Raw genomic sequence first — 13,543 nt, forward strand, 5'->3', positions numbered from 1 at the left:
CCCTTCCCCCGCCTCCGCTCGGGGCAATCCAGGAGAAGGGGGGTGGGGATTTCTATAGGGAAGGCGCAATTCCACACACCCTGAGGTCACAGTCCCTCCTAGGCTTTCCAATCTCTCCTAGTGACCCACCCTCCACCACGGACGATTCTCGTGGGTTCGTTCTCTCTCTATGTCTTCTTTGCAGTCATTAGAAGCTTCCTCCTGGCTAGGAATATTTGCGCTCTCTCTGTCTCTCTGTTTCTGTCTCTCCCTCTTTCTCTATCTCTCTCTCTCCCTGCTATTGGTTAGGTATAGTAAGAAAAAAGCAAGATTTCGGTCTCTGAAGTATTAATTCCCAACTTTTCCCTCTCAATTCAATCATTGAAATAGTATTTTTTGTTTGTTTGTTTGTTTATCAATAGCCTAATGTCTAGGCAATGAAAGGGAAGGAGAGAGGAAGAGAATAATATTCAGGTAGGAAGAAGCTTTGAATAACTCGATTCAATTCAATTCAGCCAGATTCAATGAGCATTTTCTAATGTGCCCCCTAGATAAAAGGCACAGTGTCACAGAACTAAAGACACGAACGGCCTCTGCACTAGGAACTTACTTTGGGGGAGAATGGGCTCCGGGGAAGGGGCAGAAATTGCGTTTGTGTATTGGGAGTGTGGAATCGACCGGAAGTAGGATGAAAGCTGATGGAGATTCTAATTCTGGTGATTTCAGAATGTGTATGCTAGCCATCTCCTTCCCCTTTCAATAACTGGCATTAGAACCTCCCTCCTAGCTAGGAATATTATGCCCTGTCTGGACTGAATCAATCCTTCACAGCCAAATAGCTTCAGTAAATTCTGGAACACGATGTCAAATGCTGAAGGGGATTAAAATGGGTGAAAAGAATGAGAAAGAGAAAAGGGAAAGGAAGAGAGGGACATAAGAATGGAAGAGGTCTGGTTAAGATATACTACCTTATGAAAATATTCAATTCAAAGTGAAATATATCAGTTTTGTAGGAGCATAGGCAAAACAACAACTGCAAAGTATGATTTTCTTGTCTTCTTAAGAATGAAATTCATGTTTCCTTCTTTTTCATCTCCTGAATTCAATTATTAGTGAAGTTTGTGATAGACTTGAGTTAGGAAAACTTGAGTTCTAATCTTGGCTTTTACCACCTTGAGAAAAGCGATAATTCAATTTTCAATTCAACAAACTTTTTTTTTTTAATAACTCCTATGTGGAAAGATTTTGAGATGCTGGAGATATGAAGATGCAAAAATACAGTGTGGAAACAGTTTCATCTAGATTCTGATCCCTAGAAATATTCATGCTACGAATTTGATTCTTTATCCAATGATGAAGGGGCCTGCTTATATACAATAAGAGCCCATTATTACAAAAATCTGAAGACCCATAACATCCTACTTCTCTCCCCAGAGGGTTGTAAAGAATACCCTTTAATAAATATCCTTTGGACACATAAGCCTGGTGCATGAGCTTCCACTTCCTCTTAGGGCAGATGCTTGACTTACCACTTAATCACTCATTTGGAGATGTATTGAAATGGGCAGGAAAATTGACCATATCTTTTCATTTTTAAATTCCTCAAATTCATGAAGCTTCATTCTAACCTGTTGCAGTAAGTGACTGTAATTTAGGCAGGAATTGTAGCTATAAAGTACCTTACCTTTTGTCACTCAAAAGCATTAAATGAATGCTTTCTAATGGCAATCTCTAGCTCTTTTCTCCCCTTCCTCCCACTCCAATCCCAGCTAATTGCAAAAGATTTAGACTCTTAGACCTGGAAAAAAAATTAAATGTTATCCTGTCTTACATACTCAGTTTACTTGTGAGAAAACTGAAGCTCAGAGAGATTGAATTATTTGATTGAAATCAGCAGATAGCTAATGGTTATCAGGACTATAAATCAGGTCATAAGAGCATAGAATATTACAGCTGGAAAGTATAGTTAGCACAATCAAATCAATAATTACTTATTACATGTCTACTACATACCAAGCACTGTGCAATGCCCTGGACATATAGGAATGTTTGTGTTTATGTGCACAAACATACAAATTATACACATGTGTATATATATATATATATATATATATATATATATATATATATGACATATAGGTATACTCATGGGTCTATTCATGCACATTATGTACCTTGACTTCAACATAGTAATGTCATTTTTGTCTTCTTTGAGAATGAAAGGGGCAGTTAAATGGTACAGTGGATAGAGCAAGGGCCCCAGATTTAGGAGGACCTGAGTTCAGATTCATCCTCAGACACTTAACACTTACTAGCTGTGTGACCCTGGGCAAGATACTCAGACCCAATTGCGTCTCAATAAAAAAGAAGCGAGAGAATGAAAGACAACCATCAACAAACATATACATACATGTATACACACATATTTAACTACTATATAAGTACTATATATATATATAGTATATATATATATATATAATATACTATACTATATAAAGTAGTTAAATATAAAGTAGTTTGGAAAGAAGGGTCCTAGAAGCTGCAAAGATCAGGAGAGCCTTCATGAAGAAGCTGGTATTTAAATTGTATTTAGAAGGAACCTATGAGCTAACTACTAGAGGTATGGAAGGAGTGCCTTCTCAGCATAGCAGGCAACCAGTGCAAATCTTTCATATTTGGATGAAAAAAACCCAGAAAAGTGAAGTTGATTTCCCCAAAGTCATTCAATCCAATGTTCTCTCCACTTGCAACTTATAGAAATATTTGGGAGAACCTGATTGATTTGAATGATGTCAGTCAATTGTGAAAAGTCAGGTCCCAGAAGCAGATGGATGTATTGTGTTATCCACATACAATAACCAGTCATCCAGTTGCTGTATCGGGGGTCATTAGCATTTTCTTGAACAAATAATAAGCATTGACTAAATGAGTAAATAAAGAAGAGGAAAAGGTGATTTTATTATTCATTTTACCACTTTAGGAGAGAAAAATAAAACAACCAGTATGCTCTATTTGAGCCTGTGAGTTAGATCAGCATTAGAGTTCTGTTCCTATTATATGTTCTTTGTTTCAACCTCATGAAATAAGCACATTTATTTATATTCCACTATCCCTGGATATGGTAATAACACAAAGCAACTAGCTTCCTCACAAATATATATATATACATATATATATAGTAATTACCAAGCAATTCTTTTATTTATAATTTCTCATTATCATATGTAAGTGATTTGATGGATCACAAAACATTATAAACATCTTAAAACATTTCTTCTTTTTGTTTAAGTTTTTTTTTAATTTTTGTTTAACAATAATGTTAAATATATTAATCATGTTGTGAAAGAAAAATCTTCTGAAAAAAATAAGAAAGAAAAAAGTAAATTTAAGAAAATGAAAATATTATTGATCTACTATTCATAAGACTCCATAATTCTTTCTCTAAATGTGGATAACATTTTCCATCACAAGTCTTTTGTAATTGTCTTAGGTCCAATGTATTGCTGAAATCTAAGTCTGTCTTAGTTAATCATACCATTCTGTTGCTGTTGCTGTGTAAAATGTTCTCTTGGTTCTGCTTACTTCACTTAGCATCAGTTCATGTTAAGTCTTTCCAGGATTTTTTGAAATCTGCCTGTTTATTATTTCTTATAGGACAATAGTATTCCATTACATTCACATACTATAATTTTTCATCCATTCTCTAACTGATGGACATCTACTCATTTTCCAATTCTTTGCCACTGCAAAAAAAAAAAAAAAGCTGCTAGAAATATTTTTGTACATACGTGTCCTTTTTCCTTTTCTCACTAATATTTCTTCAATCTCATGAGGGAGACAATTCCTAATTTGAAGTCTTACTTAGTTTAATAAGTTAATGAGGCTGAAAAAAATTGTTACCTGGTAACCATCTTTCTGGTAATAAGATTGTGTGTAATATATTAAAAAATATCTCATAACCTGGATTGGAAAGAAATTAAGAAGACCCTCAACCCTGTGGGGATCCAATTATTCTCTCTCTCTCTCTCTCACTGAGGCAATTGGGGTTAAATGATTTGCCTAGGTCACACAGGTAGGAAATGTTAAGTGTCTGAGATCAAATTTAAATTCAGATCTTCCTGACTTAGGGCTGGTGCTCTAACTACTTTGCAATTTAGGTGCCCCAATCCAATTAGTTTCTTGCAATGACGATAGCAAGGACTAATAAAGGAGGGGGAATAGAAAGCTTAAAAAATCATGAAACCATTAGAATTATTATAAATATTGACTCCTGACTCTGGAAAATTTCTTTGCCATGTCCACTTGCTAAGTAACTTCTTTCTGCCCCCACTCCCCTTTACAAGTTCCTTTTATGTACAGTCTTTCTCAATTTGAAAGTTAGTTTCTTTAGAATAGATTCTTTCTTCTTGTTGTTGTATTTGTATTCTCAGCATTATTCAATGTTTAATAAAATCTTGTTGACTTTTGATTTTGACTATGTAAGATGCTTGTTCCACTACTAAGAAATGAACATACTATGTAGGAACTTGATCATAGTTGTCTTGATTATTCTCAATAGAAATGAAGCCTGAGACGAAAGGAAATTGCTGCAAAATGAAAGGATGATTCATCAGTCCTCCTTGGAGAGGCAAATAAAGAAATTGTTTATAGGATGAACCTGAAGACAAAAAGAAACATCATTTCATGGAACATTTAGTCCTCTGAAATTGCAAAGCTCATAATAAGTATTTTCAAAAGGGTTGCTATGAAAATCATGGCAACTTACGTAAAAGCATATACTGGAGGGAATGAAGAGGCAGAAAAAATTCTAGAAAAAACCTTATGGGATCCTATAGTTTAAGCAAATACAGACTTTGATACTTAGTGCAATGTAAAGGTGTTTGAATTTAAAGATGGTGAAAAATATGCTGCAAATACAGGAAGTAGCCAAAGACTTATTTGGTGCACAAATGCTTGTTACTTAGCATGAACACCTTGAGAAATGAATCAAGTGATTCTGGATTTGGCAAGTACTAAGTAATAAGATTAAAAAATAAAAGAAATTATATTTGTATAGCTATTAAGAAAATCATTGTTATGTAAAAGTCATTCCTGAATCTGCTTTCAGTATTTCATCAGACTTCTGGTTTATAGAACTGTAGTATCTCAGATTTAAAATCGAAATGGACTTTAGAGGTCACTTTATCCAGTGCCCTCATTTTTATTTTGAGGAAGCTGAAGACTAAAGAAGTTGCTGGTTGCTCAAGATAGCATCTGAACTTAGCACCTCTAACTCTAATTCTAGCCTCTTTATCTTTCTACTTCCTCTTTCACAAAATGTTAGAGCAAATTTAAAAGTTAATGAAATTTGAAGAAACATTAAAAATGAAGACCAGACATCAACAGCAAATATAACAATTTCATATAGAAGTTTAAATGATATAAATGAGCTATATAAGGAGACCAAAAGAGATAAGAAGTCACTTCAGTCAGCAGAAATCTGATTTCCTTGACTAACAGACACCAAGTTAAACTGAGTAGTAGCTTACAATTCTTTTGTAAAATCTTAGCATAAAGAGAAGATTGGTGGAATATTCTGAGTAGCAGCACATTATTAAAAAAGTAAGAAGCAGTGAACTGGAAAAACAAGTTTAAAAAAATTTGGTAAGTAAATTTTTTGAAGATCATTAAAATATTAGAGATGCCAACACAAAAAGACAAGCAAGAAAAAAATCTGTAGTGATTCTTATAACAATTTAGTTTCACTGTCATGGATAGTGGAACCACCATATTTGAACTTTGGTATCACCATGAGGAATGTATTGCATTAGGCACTGGAAATATTGTTGAAGAAAACAAAGAAAGATAAAACAGCCAGGCAAAACCCAGGATACACACAGGGAGTCATTTTCAAGGTACTACTATGTTGAGGGCATTGAGGAAAAGATTTTCAAACTATCTAAAAGAAAGAAAAATATCAAAGACTTAGAAAAAATTTCCTATTACTTTAAAAAGATAACAGAATGTCAAAAACTATTGACTCAATATGCTTACATTCACAGTTCTATACACTTAAAAAACCCATAATCTACACAGGCATCAACAACATTTATGATGACGGTATGAGAAGGGAGCAAGAGGCATTCACAAATTATATTCCATAGTAAACCACATTTTTGCAATCACACAAATGACTGAAATGCATAAAGAAGATAAGAACTGAGATTAGTGTTTGTTGAAATGCTTTGTTCAAAAAAGTATTTAATGTGGTGGAGCAAAATACCAACTTAAAGGCTTTCTTCCTGAGAGATTTTACCCATTAATATGTCAAAATCATGTAAAATTCTTTTGAAGATGCAACTGGAATAACTTAGATAAAAGCATAAATTGTATGTTTACCAAAGGTGTTTGCCACTATCATGGAGCATTCTACATGACAAGATATAATCCAAATTCAAGATGGTTTCCATAGATATGGCAATATTGTTCAGACAGTTTATAAATAATATGCTAAGTGCATCAAGACCCAAAACATTGCAGAGCCTTCCAAACTAAATAAATAATCACTCAAAAGGATTTATCAGTTAATAAGCATTTATCAAGCATGTGCTAAGTGTTGGGAATAGCCCCCACCAAAAAAAAAAAAAAGGAAAAAAAAGGAGAAAGATAGCTTCTTCCTTCAAATAGTTTATAATCCAAAGGTGGAAAATAACACACAAAAGGAAACGGGGAAAGAAAAGGTACCTGGTATGTAGGAGTATTGGCAAGTATTGCCACATAGGACATGCAGAGTTTAGTTTATCTAGACAGGAAAAAAAAAGAAGTGATAAAGAATACTTATTGTTCAGATTATGAAATGCAATTGGAAGGACAATCTACAGGGGTGTGGAGTGTTCAGAAGTACTTTGTTCTTTCATGTACAGTGTAATTGGACAATGAACGAGGACTAAAACTGAACATAAGCAAGAGAGTAAGTCAGATTGCTTTTTATCAAATTATATAATTCTTTTAAGGATGCCACATTCCCCTTGAAATAAAAGTTTCTTTTTGGGGGATTCATCTTTTTAACAAAAAAATATTCTTCTGGTGTTCTTGTATACAAGATCAGATTTTGTATAGTTACCAATCTTGAACTGATTTAATCTATTGAAAAACTGATGTTGTGAATTACTGGAAAGGTAAAGGAGAAAATTGTGGGCATGCACATAAATTGCAGTTGAGGAATTTCACAGGAGAAACTGTGTAAAATATGTCATTGGGGAAATGTTTGACCAGGAAAAAAATGCACTAGCTACTTAGCAAGAGAGAAGAATAACCAATGAATGAAGACTAACAACTATCTAAAGATAATATTAACCATGTTATTTTTTTTCCTGATGCAATTTTAAGAAAATAACAGGATGACTTTCAGAAAATTTGGTGTTCCCTCTATGGCAAATTTAGGGAAAGTTATGAATAAGTGACAATACAGAATGGGTAAGCACAGATGGATTTTGAACTGAGTTATTGATAGGCTTACCTACATTAATGAGAGCATAAGCCCAGTGGAATATTCTTCTGCTGAAAGTGTTATAATGATTGTTGAATGAATGCATAAATGAATGACATTTTAACCAATATGTAATCTATTTTTCCAAATAAATGTTTTTAGTTTAAAAACTATATTCTCTTCAGGTTTGGTTCAATATTAGGAAAACTATTAGCATAATTGATGTATCAATAACCAAACAAAGAAAAAATTCTATGATTATTTCAATAGATGCAAAAAAAAGCATTTGATAAAATTTCTATTGCTATTTCCATTAAAAACACTAGAGAGTAAAGAAATAAATGGACTTTTCCTTAAAATGATCAGTAGCATCTATTTAAAACTATCAGCAAGCATCATATGTAATGGGGACAAACTAGAACCATTCCCAATAAGATCAGGGGTGAAACAAGGTTGCACACTATCACCATTACTATTCAATATTGTATTAGAAATGTTAGCTTTGGCAATAAGAGAGTATAAATAGATTAAAGGAATTGAAGTAGGTAATGAGGAAACCAAATTATCACTCTTGGTAGATAATATGTTGGTATTCTTAGAGAATCTCAGAGAATCAACTAAAAAAGTACTAGAAACAATTCACAACTGTAGCAAAGTTGCAGGATACAAAATAAATCCACATAAATCATCAGCATTTTTATATATTACCAACAAAGTCCAGCAGCAAAAGATACAAAGAGAAATTCCATTCAAAATAATTGTTGGTAGTATAAAATATTTGGAAATCTATCTGCCAAGGGAAAGTCAGGAACTATATGAACACAACTACAAAACACTTTCCACACAAATAAAGTCAGATCTAATCAATTGGAAAAATATCAAGTGCCTCATGGATAGGCACTTTTATTACATAAAAATGAAAATATTATTTAAATTAATCTATATTTAGTACCCTACCAAGCAATTTCCAAGAAATTATTATACAGATCTAGAAAAAATAATAAAAAAAGTTCTAGAAGAATAAAAGGTCAAGAATTTCAAGAGAATTAATGGAAAAAAAATGCCAATAAAGCTGACCTAGCTGTGCCACACTTAAAACTATATTACAAAGTAGCAGTCGTCATCAAAACCACTTGATACTGATGAAATAGAGAACTCAATGAGTGGAATAGGTTAGATTCACAGGACTAAATAATCAATAACTATGGCAATCTAGTATTTGACAAACCCAAAGACCTTAGTTTTTGGGATAAGAATTCACTATTTGAAAAACTACTAGGAAAATTGGAAACTAATATGACAGAAACTAGGCATTGACTCCACACCTAACACTACACCAAGATAAGGTTGAAATGAGTTCATGATCTAGACATAAAGAATGATATCATAAACAAATTAGAAGAATATGGGATAGTTTATCTCTCAAATTTGTGAAGGAAGGAATTTGTGGCCAAAGAAGAACTGGATCTCATTGAACACCAAATAGATAATTTTGATCATATTAAGTTAAATCTAACTTTTGTTGCACTTTGTGCAAACAAAACTAATGCAGACAAGATTAGAATGGAAATAAAAAATTGGGAAAACTTTTATTTTTACGGATTATGAAAAAGGCTTCATTTCTAAAATATAATTTTCTAAATTCAAGCCAATCTTCATTTGATAAATGGTAAAGAATATGAACAGACAATTTTCAGATGAAAAAACTGAAACCATTTCTAGTCATATGAAAAGGTTTTCTAAATCACTATTGATCAGAGAAATGCAAATTAAGACAACTCTGAGATATCACTATATATCTATCAGATTGGCTAACATGACAGGAAAAGATAATGATGAATGTTGGAGGGGATGTGGGAAAACTGGGACACTGATAGGTTCTTTGGTGGAATTGTGAACTGATCCAACCATTCTGAAGAGCAATTTGAAACTATGTTCAAAAAGTTATCAAACTATGCCCTTTGATCCAGCAGTGTTTCTACTGGGATTATATCCCAAAGAGATCTTAAAGGAAAGAAAGAGACCCACATATGCAAAAATGTTTGTGGCAGTCCTTTTTGTAGTGGCAAGAAACTGGAAATTGAGTGGATGCCCATTAGTTGAAGGAATGGTTGAATAAGTTGTGGTATATGGATGTTATGGAATATTATTGTTCTATAAGAAACGATCAGGAGGATGATTTTAGAGAGGCCTGGAAAGTTACATGAACAGATGCTGAATGAATTGAATAGAACCAGGAGATCATTGTACATGACAAGAAGATTATATGATGATAATCCTGATAGATGTGGCTCTTCTCAACAATGAGATGATTCAGGCTAGTTCCAATGATCTTGTGATGATGAGAGCCATCTACACCCAGAGAGAGGATTGTGGGAAGTGAGTGTGAATTACAACATAGTATTTTCACTTCTTTTGCTATTTGTTTGAACTTTATTTTCTTATTTTTTTTTTCTTTTTGATCTGATGCTTCTTGTGCAGCAGAATAATTGTATAAATTTATATGCCTATATTGGATTTACATATATTTTTACCATGTTTAACTTATATTGGATTATTTGCCATCTAGGAGAGGGTGTTGGGGGAAGGGGGAAAATTGGAACACAAGATTTTACAAGGATCAATGTTGAAAAATTATCCTTGCATATGTTTTGAAAATCAAAAGCTTCAATAAAAAACAACTATATTCTCTTTTCACAGGTTTTAAACATTAGAATCATATTACTATGTAAATAAAGTATACATACTTTATTAAATATTAAATTATCTCAACTAAACTATATATAATAAAGGATGCCAACTTTATAATCTTTTGGAAATATAACATGTAGATCTTTAATGACCAACTCAGATTTTTTTTTAATTAAAAGGAGTTTTGGTCCACTTAGATAATACCTCTTTTGACATATTTAACAAAAAAGGTAAATTCAGTGGATTATATATTATTTTGTATTATGATTATCTGTGCATCTTATTCTCCTACTGAAATGTAAATTCCATAAGGCTAGGGACCCTATCTAAAGAAAATGTTATATCTTTCTCATAGCCTACTATAGTGTTTTTGCACATTTTTTTTAAAGAAAGAATTTATTTTATTTTTCTCAGTACATATAAAAACACTTTTTAATATTCATTTTTTTAATAATTTTTGATTCCAAATGCCTTCTGTTTCTTCCTTCTCTCCTCCTTCCTTGAGTAAAAGCAAATACTTTGATATAGATTATACATGTGCAATCATGCAAAACATATTTTCATATTATTCTACATATCTCTAAAATTTTTGAACTGAATTAATAAATATTTATTGAATGAATGAGTGAATGAAATCAAATCAGTAATATTCAATGCCTACCATATGTGTAGTATTGTGAGCTATAGGCAAAGAAATGACATTTTCTGTCTCGAAGGGACTTGCAGTGCAGAGAGAGCACAAAGATGTAAATCCATGAAAATTTAAATAACAATTTAAGACAAAAGGACAACTTAAGATATGTCCCAAGGTAGAACAGAATTAACCTTTGCTTTTTCAATATACCTCCATTGTTGTCTGTCTCTCCTTACCATTCCAACTATTGATCACTCTCTAATAGGCCTTCATGACTTCTTGCCTATGCAAGATTGAGAAGGCTTCTAGTAATTTAGGTAGCCTTCTAACTACTTTCCCTATTTCCCTTCTCTGCTCAATCTAATCCATTTTATACAGTGCTGTCAGATAGATCTCCATCCCCATCTTCCAATCCCTACTTCAGTTATCAATATATTTTATAACAAAGCTGCTAGATCAGTCTTTCTAAAGCACAACCTTGATATCATCACTCTCCTGTTCAATAATCTTTTATATTACTAATGATTATCAACTGCTTACTGAATAAATCCAGTTTCTTATGTGAAGAATTCAAGATTATCTTTACCCTGGCTGCGAAATATCTTTTAACCAGTATGCCACTCTACTCCCTTTAACATAGTCTAGGATTTCTAGGCAGGCTTACACGCTTATTATTTTTTTCCTAAACATAATCAGAAATTTCATTTTATCATGCACAGTTTACACTATTTTAATCCTTTATTCCTTTTTCCATCTGTCAAAAGTTCATCCCCTGAATCCAGTTCTTCTTTGTAGGCTTCTCCCATTTCAATTTGAGGAACATGGGTTCAGTCTTTTATAGCAGAATGATCCTAAAAAAAACAACTTATCCTCTGTGATTCTCAGTTTCAAAGTCCATAAAATGGGTATAAAAATACTGGTATCTCCTACTTCATAGATGTGTGAGGCAATCATTTCCTAACCCTTAAGGAACTATGTGAATTATTATCATCATTGTTAATAATTATTATACCTTACATTCCTCAAAAAAGACCTCTTTCTCCTCTGAGCTCCTATAATAATTTCATTTTTATTTCTCCAATAGGATTTTATCTTATTTTTTATTATTGATATAAAAACACTGGATTAGGAATCAGAATGCTTAATTTCTAGTTCTGGCTGGTTACTTTCTAACACTCTCTAGCAATTTGGTGTGGAACAATTCACTTACGTTTCAAATTCTTCACCTGTGAAGTAGAACCAATGAGTCTTACTTCCTTTTGAAGTTCATAGTCTTAAGAAAATGAGATAATGGATGTGAGAACACTTTGAAATCTGTATTGCCTTATATTATTATTCTGATATCTGATTCCTTCTACTATATTATTAACTTAAGGAAAGGGACAGGGTCTTATTCATCATTCTGTTCCCTTTAGTATCCAGCATAGTAATATGTACTCAATAATGTATAGAAATAGGTAGTATAATGGACCTGAAATCAGCAAAACTTCATTTCTAATCTAGGCTCAATCACTTCCAAACTATGTAACTCTGGACAAGTTGCTTAGTTTTTATCTACCTCGATTGCCTTAATTCTAAAATGTCATAAAAGAACTTACTTCCCAAGTTCTTATAAGGATATGAGGATAAAATGTGCTATTTGTAAGGCACTTAGTATAGTGCCTGTCACATAGTAGGTATTGAATAATTACTTCTTTCCTTCCTTTTTTCCTTTCTGTCCATCTTTCCTTTCTTCTTTTAAAGAGGTAGGCTAGTTTGTTAGAAAGTGAAAAGTCTAGGACTTAATGACTGTCACTAGCTTTGATAAAGCATTGAAAATAACCTGAGTCGAGTTTCTTCATCTGTAGAAATGGGAGAAAGTGTTGGATGAAATTAAATGGTGGGAGAATTAGCATTCACTAAATTGGTAATCAGTGAATGACAGAGTCATAAATATTAGAAAGTGCAAATTCAGTGGAGGGTGGGAGTCCAGGCTTTAATCTAGAGAATAGTTCCATTGTAAATGCCCTTCTATTGGGAGGATGTGGCCTGTGCGCCAGAAGATCCCAGATCACACTTCCATGAGTGATGGAAGATAGCTTTTGGTAAAGGGCGCTAGTGATGATGGCTAAGGATGGTTATACACTGTGACTCCAGATAATCATGAATTGAAACAGAGGAAAAATAGATCTCGTGTGGAGGAAATCTCTCCCTTTTCCTTTGGGGGTAAATCACTTTCCCTTTTAGTTTAGTTCCCTGGGACAAAGTTTTGTTTGCCCCAAACTAATAAGAGCTCAGTTGCTGACTATCAGAGTTTAAAAGTTAAAATTTTGGAAGGTGAAATTTTTGAGTTTAAGATTCCATCATTTTAGCCTTTTAGAAACTCTCCAGATACTGATTTGTGGAAGACACATATTTTTGGATATATCAGACTGCCTTTACTAATCAAGCCAAAATATTTGTTCTATTTAAGAGAATGATGTCATTTTCACCAGGTTTACAATCTTTGAGTAAAACGTATCAAGGAAACCTCAGCACTGACTCTACTTGCCTATCTATTGTAATCATTCCTGAAGGACTGAGTATCTGTATATGCACATGTGTGTATACATGTACTTGTACAACACATGTATATATTTTAAATAACTAAAGTGAAATTTATTTCTCACATAAGACTAAATAAATAAGTAGTGACTATCCCAAAGTGAAGAAGGTGAAAAAGCACTTTAATGAAATTGTAACCAGTAAACATTGTCTTCACTGTGTGTCAAACCAACCCAGTTAAATGAATA

This window comes from Antechinus flavipes, chromosome 4 (genome assembly GCF_016432865.1).
Source record: "Antechinus flavipes isolate AdamAnt ecotype Samford, QLD, Australia chromosome 4, AdamAnt_v2, whole genome shotgun sequence".
Classification (NCBI taxonomy): domain Eukaryota; kingdom Metazoa; phylum Chordata; class Mammalia; order Dasyuromorphia; family Dasyuridae; genus Antechinus; species Antechinus flavipes.